Here is an 8674-nt window from a genome sequence, read left to right as displayed (position 1 = left end):
CCGAGGCCTTTCGCAGCCTCATGGCGGCGGCCGCCCCTCGGTATTCGGTCCCCAGCCGCCACTACTTTTCCCGATGTGCCGTCCCAGCCCTGCACCAGCACGTGTCAGACAACATAATCCGTGCCCTGACCAACGCCGTTTCTGACAAGGTCCACCTGACCACGGACACGTGGACGAGTGCTGCCGGGCAGGGCCACTATATATCGCTGACGGCACATTGGGTTAACTTGGTGGAGGCTGGGACCGAGTCTGACCCTGCGGCTGGTCATATACTGCCGACGCCGAGGATTGCGGGGCCTACCTCGGTCCAGGTGTTTCAGGCCTACTATGCCTCCTCCTCCTCCCACCCCTCCTCCACCTCCTCCTCCGAACGACCATCCGTGGGCATGGCGCCATCAGTCGGTAGCTCTAGGCACAGCAGCAGTGCCGTCGCTAAGCGACAGCAGGCGGTGCTCAAACTGCTGAGCCTAGGCGATAAAAGGCACACCGCCCAAGAACTATTACAGGGCATCACGGCGCAGACTGATCTGTGGCTGGCACCGCTGAACCTGAAGCCAGGCATGGTTGTGTGTGACAACGGCCGTAACCTGGTGGCGGCTCTGCAACTCGGCAGACTGACACATGTGCCATGCCTGGCCCATGTGTTAAATCTGATAGTTCAGCGTTTCCTCAAGACATACCCCAATCTGTCTGATTTGCTCACGAAGGTGCGCCGCATCTGTGCGCATTTCAGGAAGTCCAGCACAGATGCTGCCACTCTCAGGGCAGCGCAGCGCCGCCTCCAACTGCCCGCTCACCGACTGTTGTGCGACGTGCCCACGAGGTGGAATTCAACACTGACCATGTTATCCAGAGTTTAACAGCAGCGCCGAGCGATTGTAGACTGCCAGATGTCAACTTCCACCAGAACTGGTAGTCAGGTCAGTCAGCTTCCTCAAGTCTACAATGAGGAGTGGACGTGGATGTCTGATATCTGTCAGGTGCTGAGTAACTTTGAGGAGTCAACACAGATGGTCAGTGGCGATGCCGCCATCATCAGCCTCACCATCCCGCTGCTTGGCCTGTTGAAAAACTCTCTGGTCAGCATGAAGTCGGAAGCTTTGCGCTCCTCACAAGAGACGGGGGAAGAAGATTTCCTTGTTGATAGCCAAAGCACCCTTAGGTCTGTTTCTCAGCGCATATCGGAGGAGGTGGAGGTGGAGGAGGATGAGGAGGAAGAGGAGGAGAATGTTGGCGAGACACAAGAGGGGACCATTGTTGAGTCCTTCACTGTTGAGCGTGTATGGGCAGAAGAAGAGGAGTTGGAGGAGTTGGAGGAGGAGGAAATGGACAGTCAGGCCAGTGAGGGGAGTGAATTCTTACGCGTTGGTACTCTGGCGCATATGGCAGATTTCATGCTAGGCTGCCTATCCCGTGACCCTCGCGTTCAAAGAATTTATTCCAGCACCGATTACTGGGTGTTCACTCTCCTGGACCCACGGTACAAGCAAAATCTTTCCACTCTCATCCCTGGAGAGGAAAGGAGTGTGAGAATGCATGAATACCAGCAGGCCCTGGTGCACAAGCTGAAACAGTATTTCCCTTCTGACAGCGCTAGCGGCAGAGTGCGTAGTTCTGCAGGACATGTAGCAAGGGAGAGTAGGCGAGCAGGCAGCTTGTCCAGCACTGGCAAGGGTACGCTTTACAAGGCTTTTGCCAGCTTTATGTCACCCCAGCAAGACACTGTCACCTGTCCCCAGTCTCGGCAGAGTAGGGCTGATCTTTACAGAAAGATGGTGAGGGAGTACGTAGCTGACCATACCATCGTCCTAAATGATCACACAGCTCCCTACAACTACTGGGTTTCAAAGCTGGACATGTGGCACGAACTGGCGCTGTACGCCTTGGAGGTTCTTGCCTGCCCTGCCGCTAGCGTCTTGTCCGAGCGGGTTTTCAGTGCAGCTGGTGGCATCATCACCGATAAGCGTACACGCCTGTCGACTGACAGCGCTGACAGGCTGACGCTTATCAAGATGAATAAAGCCTGGATTTCTCCTAATTTCCAATCTCCACCAGGTGAAGGAAGCTCAACCTGAATAATTTATCCACTCCTCCTCCTCCTCATTTTCCTCCTTCTCCTCCTCTTTGTACAGTAAAGCAGAGGAAACTGGCTATTTTTTGACAGGGCCCACTGGCTCTAGCTATAGTACTTTATGCATTTAATTTTTATGGAGGGCCACCGACCCGGTCCTCTGTTTTAAACAATTTTTGGGAGTGCCACATACAGGCACTCAATCTATTCAATTTTTCTGGAGGGCCACCTACCTGCTCCTCTGGTTTGAAAACTTTTTTGGACTGCCACATACAGGCACTCAATCTATTCAATTTTTCTGGAGGGCCACCTACCTGCTCCTCTGGTTTGAAAACTTTTTTGGACTGCCACATACAGGCACTCAATCTATTCCATTTTTCTGGAGGGCCACCTACCTGCTCCTCTGGTTTGAAAACTTTTTTGGACTGCCACATACAGGCACTCAATCTATTCCATTTTTCTGGAGGGCCACCTACCTGCTCCTCTGGTTTGAAAACTTTTTTGGACTGCCACATACAGGCACTCAATCTATTCCATTTTTCTGGAGGGCCACCTACCTGCTCCTCTGGTTTGAAAACTTTTTTGGACTGCCACATACAGGCACTATCCAAATTGAATTGTCTCCATAGCAGCCTCCACACGTTGTCTCCATTGCTACCTCCAAAAGTCGTCCATATAGCTGCCTCCATACATCGTCCCTTTATCAAACGAGGTGTGTCAGGCCGAAATTTGGGTTGTTTTCATGGATTCCACATCAAAGTTGTTAACTTTGTCGCCACCCTGCTGTGTTATCCACAAAATACACTGGCAAACTTTTACCATTTACGGATATTATTTCAGCGCTTCTTGCGCATCTGTTTACATTCCCCTCACCCGCCATATCCTAAACTTATAAGAACGCTACTACACTTGATCTTATACAAAAGGTTCTTAGAAGTGCTGTTTGGGGAGTAGCCTAGAGACAGGGGCTTGGATTGGCGAAAGCTCGCCTGGCAGCGGAGCGCCAGCTCCATGCCAAGAACCAACTAACATAGTTTTAACTGCAGCACCTTTAATCTACTACTAGTTCACTGCCTCCATACATGGCCGCCTTATCAAACGTGCTGTGTCAGGCAGAATTTTGGGTTGTTTTCATGGCTTCCACAACAAACTTGTTAACTTTGTCGCCACCCTGCTGTGTAATCCTCAAAATATACTGGCAAACTTTTACCATTTACGGATATTATTTCAGCGCTTCTTGCGCATCTGTTTACATTCCCCTCACCCGCCATATTCCAAACTTATAAGAACGCTACTACACTTAACTTGGTGCAGGCTGGGACCGAGTCTGACCCTGGGGCTGGTCATATACTGCCGACGCAGAGGATTGCGGGGCCTACCTCGGTCCAGGTGTTTCAGGCCTACTATGCCTCCTCCTCCTCCCACCCCTCCTCCACCTCCTCCTCCTCCGAATTACCATCCGTGGGCATGGCGCCATCAGTCGGTAGCTCTAGGCACAGCAACAGTGCCGTCGCTAAGCGACAGCAGGCGGTGCTCAAACTGCTGAGCCTAGGTGATAAAAGGCACACCGCCCAAGAGCTATTACAGGGCATTCCACATCAAACTTGTTAACTTTGTCGCCACCGTGCTGTGTAAGCCACAAAATATACTGGAAAACTTTTTTCATTTACGGATATTATTTCAGCGCTTCTTGCGCAGATGTTTACATTCCCCTCACCCGCCATATCCCAAACTTATAAGAACGCTACTACACTTGATCTTATACAAAAGGTTCTTAGAAGTGCTGTTTGGGGAGTAGCCTAGAGACAGGGGCTTGGATTGGCGAAAGCTCGCCTGGCAGCGGAGCGCCAGCTCCATGCCAAGATCCAACTAACATAGTTTTAACTGCAGCACCTTTAATCTACTACTAGTTCACTGCCTCCATACATGGTCCCCTTATCAAACGAGCTGTGTCAGGCAGAATTTTGGATTGTTTTCATGGCTTCCATGTTAACTTTGTCGCCACCCTGCTGTGTAATCCACAAAATACAAAAAACTTTTATCATGTACCGATATTATTTGAGCGCTTCTTGCTCACCTCCTTTGGTTCCTCTCTGCCACCCATTGGTTTGAAGCCTGAGTCCATTTAGGGTATGTTGCCATGACACTCTCTAGCCTGCCGCTGCTGCCGTTGCCGCTGCCTCTGCATGCCGTCCCCTATAGTGTCAGGGTCAATTATTGCATGTTTTAGATGCTATCTAGCCTCATTCGGTCGCTCTGTCATGGCCATGCTGTTGCCCATAATTTTGGCATAATGGTGCGATTAAGCAGCCTCAGAGGCATCCATGCATGCTGCCCCTGCTGTGTCCTGTCCATTTCCGTGGTGTTTCCATCCTTTTCTGAGGTTCCCAGGTGTTTGGCCAAGCTTCCCTGTGCAGAGCCTTGGTCCCCTTGAAAAATGCTCGAGTCTCCCATTGACTTCAATGGGGCTCGTTACTCGAAACGAGCACTCGAGCATCGGGAAAAGTTCGTCTCGAATAACGAGTACCCGAGCATTTTAGTGCTCGCTCATCTCTACTCCGTAGTCATTACGAGACAGCTAAATCCAAATCTATCATTCCTCAGGCACAAAAGAATTCAAAATCACTCAAACAATTACTTGCAATACAAGGGCAGTCATATATTATGCTACCTGCCCATGCGACATGATTTATATAAGTCTCACAACACGGGAATTAAAAATTTGTGTACGGGAACATATGAGGGACATCATCTCTGCAAGAAAAGAGGACTATAACACGGAGGGCAGACCAATAGCCCAACACTTCAAAATCCACCACAGTGCCGATCCCCGCGGGTTCTCCCTGCGTGGTATGGATAGAATTGTGACCAACATTAGAGGCGGCCCAATACAGAAACAACTTGCGCAACGGGAAGCTCGATGGATTTGGACATTGAACACACTCCAACCCCAAGGATTAAATGAAACATTAAGCTTTGTTACTTTTTTATAGGATTATATCTGTTCCTGCTCTGTGTACCACATCTCACCCATCCTGACCTGAGTTATCCCTCAGGGTTTTTTTGAGGTAACCGTCTTTACGGTTCCCCCTTCTACTCATTTTATTTGTTGTTTATTTTATTTTAGTTGTTGTATTTCTATATTTTTAACTTACATCTCATCTTGTCTTGCCACAGTTTTTTTTGAGCCATCTGACTTTCCGTGCTAGGTTTACGCACTGCTGCTGGAAATCTATGCGATTCATCACAATATCCATGAGCAATTGATGGTAGATTTCCTTTAAGGGGGGTACCTGCAAACAACATTTGACCCCCAAGTAGATTATATGGTTGGGTAGGTTTTTTATGTTTATTGATGAACACATAACAATAAACAAAACAATAGAACAACAGACAATACATCCAGAAAGTAATGTAAGTATTGTGAATATTATGAATACAGGCAGTCCCCTGGTTACACACAAGGTAGGTTCCATAGGTTTGTTCTTAAATTAGTATGCAAGTTGAAACTATATTTTTTCATTGTAAATCCAGACAAAAAATTTTTTTTGCCCCAGTGTAATGGGACCAAGAACTATCAAGCTTCATTACAGACACCTGACAGCTGATCATTGCAGCCTGGGACTATAGTAAAGGATTCAGAGAGCTTCACCAGAGGTCACAGTGGGGAGAGGGATCCATCTTATACTAGGGGTTGTCTGTAAGTCAGGTGTCCTTAAGTAGGGGACCGCCTGTATACGTATTGAAAATTATAGAATATGGCGGAGCACACAAATATTAATTGTTGAAGGGGAGATATCTTTTCCCTATATACATTCTTTGGCTCTATGCATTGCAAGGCGCCTGATGGTAGGTAGTAAATAACTCAGATGTAATATATATGTAGAAAATGTGATTCAAGCACTCCAATATGCAGATAAGGGTTTTTAAATTGGACACACAGGCAAAAAAATAATGTAAATGTTTTCAGCTGAGATTTTTAATGTGGCTCGCTGACCTGAAGACTCCACCCCCAGACAAAGGCTGCAAACTAGCCGAAACGCGTGTCGGGGCTGTTGTCTTCCAGGTAGCGATCAGGTCAACATGGGTAAGCTGTTTTTACATTGGTGATTACTATACCATTATGGTCTGTTTATTTGTCACTCTTTCATGCTTCCCATTTACATTATGTACACATGCTTATGGCCACTGTAGCCTTACCATTCACTCATATTATTTATCCGCCTGATCTGTTATCTGGAATCCAACTTTTGCCTTGTGTTCCCCCTGTGGTGGAGCCAAGTTTTTTAACCAGTATTTTGCTTTATCAATAAGCATTTTTGTATCATTAATTTTTGTATTATCCTGTGCTTTTTGTTGGATTAATTCTTCCTAGCAATATGGAAGAAGATCTAAATTTTGCTTACCTGAAAATTTCTTTTCCTCGAAGTCCAAAGGCAGCACTGATGGGTAAGAGTCTGGAGTCCTAATTATGACAGAAGAACACACTAACAATGTTAATTAACAATAAATCAATTAACCGACTGCCCTAAAAGTATCCTAGGAGTCAAGGAAGAGGCGTGTTTTATGCAGTAGAAAAATTATTTTAATGGGAGGGAATATAATAGTGCTGCCTTTGGACTTCGAGGAAAAGAAATTTTCAGGTAAGCAAAATTTAGATCTTCCTCTCGTCCTACAGGCAGCACTGATGGGATTTAGGTAGCAAATCAAAGGGGGGGACAAATTTTCGAAGCCACTGTAGATAGCACCGATACGCCAAAGGCTGAGCCAGCTGAGGAGACATCCAGCCTGTAATGTTTAGCAAAAGTATTAGAAGAAGTCCAAGAAGCTGCTTGACAGATCTGATCTATAGAGAGCATTGCATACTCTGCCCAGGAAGTAGCAGTAGATCTTGTAGAATGAGCCCTAGTCTGTAAAGGTGAAGGTTGTCCCAAGGCTCTGTAAGCCATAGAAATACTCTGCTTTATCCATCGAGAGAGAGAGGCTGCAGAGGCCTTCATCCCTTTTCTTGGACCTTGAAATTGGAGAAACAGAGATTCAGATTTTCTAAAAGATTTTGTCTTCTCTAGATAAGTCAAGACGGATCTTCTAACATCCAGAAGATGCAGAACTTGCTGATGAGCATTAGCAGGAGTTGGACACAAAGCTGGAAGATAATATTCCTGATTTAAATTAGAAACTGAGGCCACTTTAGGAAGAAACGATGGAACGGTTCTTAGTATGATGCAGTCTGGTCTTATCTGTAAGTATGGCTCTTTGCAGGATAAGGCTTGCAGCCTTGAAATTCTTCTAGCAGTGGAAATGGCAACTAAAAAGAAGGTCTTCCATGATAAACATTTGAGAGAAGCTTCCTGTATAGGCTCAAAGGGAGGTTCTGTGAGATGATGTAGGACCAAGGCAAGATCCCACATGGTGGTCTAACAGGAGGTTTGATGTTCCTTAAAGCCTTGAAGAATCTCTGTACTAAATGATTAGATGAGAATCTATTGTTATTTAAAGCATTGATTGCAGCAAACTGAAGCTTCAAGGTAGCAGGTTTTAAACCTTTATCAAGGCCATCCTGTAGAAAAGTAAGAATATCTGAGACTGAAGGTTCAGATACAGAATTATCTGAACACCAGGATGTGAAGACTTTCCAAACTCTACCATAGGACTTAATGGTCGCTGGTCTTCTAGCTGACAACAATGTCTTTAAACCTCTGGATGAAAGACCTAGACCTGTTAGGGTCTTCTTCTCAATCTCCAGGCCGTAAGCTGTAGCTTCTGTGGTGATGGATGGAAAAACCCCATCTGTTCCAAGAGATGTGGAACTGCAGGAAGTTTCCAATATTCGCCCTTGGACAACCTCATTACAAGAGGAAACCATACTCTGCGTGGCCAAAATGGTAGGATCAGAATTGCATTCGGTTTCTCTTCTTTGATTTTGTAAAGTATCCTCTGAATGAGCGGTATCGGAGGAAATATGTAAATGAACAGGTTGGTCCAGGGAAGAGACAGGGCATCCACTGCATAGGGTTGGTCTGACCTGTAAAGAGAGCAAAACATTGGCAACTTCGAGTTCTGTCTGGTCGCCATCATGTCCATTTGTGGACAACCGAACCGACTGACAATCTGTTGGAAGATAACACTGTTCAGGGACCATTCCCCTGGTCTTAGTTGAGAGCTGCTTAAAATGTCTGCCTGAGTGTTCAGAGACCCTCGAATGTGGACTGCTGACAGACTCTGAAGGTTTTCCTCGGCCCAGGAGATAATCTTTTGACACAGTTTGATGAGGGGTGTGCTCCTGGTACCCCCTTGCTTGTTTATGTAATAAACACATGACAGATTGTCGGTCTGTACCTTCACATGCTGTTTTTTCAGCTGGGTCTGAAAGAATTTCAGGGCTAAATAAATGGCTTTCAATTCTCTTTGATTTGAGGACAGAGTCCTGTCTGTGTAATTCCATTTGTCCTGAACCCAGAGATTGCCGAGGTGGGCCCCCCAACCTGAGGATGAGGCATCGGTTGTCAGGATCTGGGGTTGAACAAAACGTAAAGATCTGCCGGACGCCAAATTCTTCCTCAACCACCAACGGAGGCTGACTCTGGTCTGAGGAGTTAGTAC

Source organism: Engystomops pustulosus, chromosome 5 (genome assembly GCF_040894005.1).
Source record: "Engystomops pustulosus chromosome 5, aEngPut4.maternal, whole genome shotgun sequence".
NCBI lineage: Eukaryota > Metazoa > Chordata > Amphibia > Anura > Leptodactylidae > Engystomops > Engystomops pustulosus.
The sequence above is the reverse complement of the archived record's forward strand: the minus strand, read 5'-3'. Positions refer to the sequence as shown.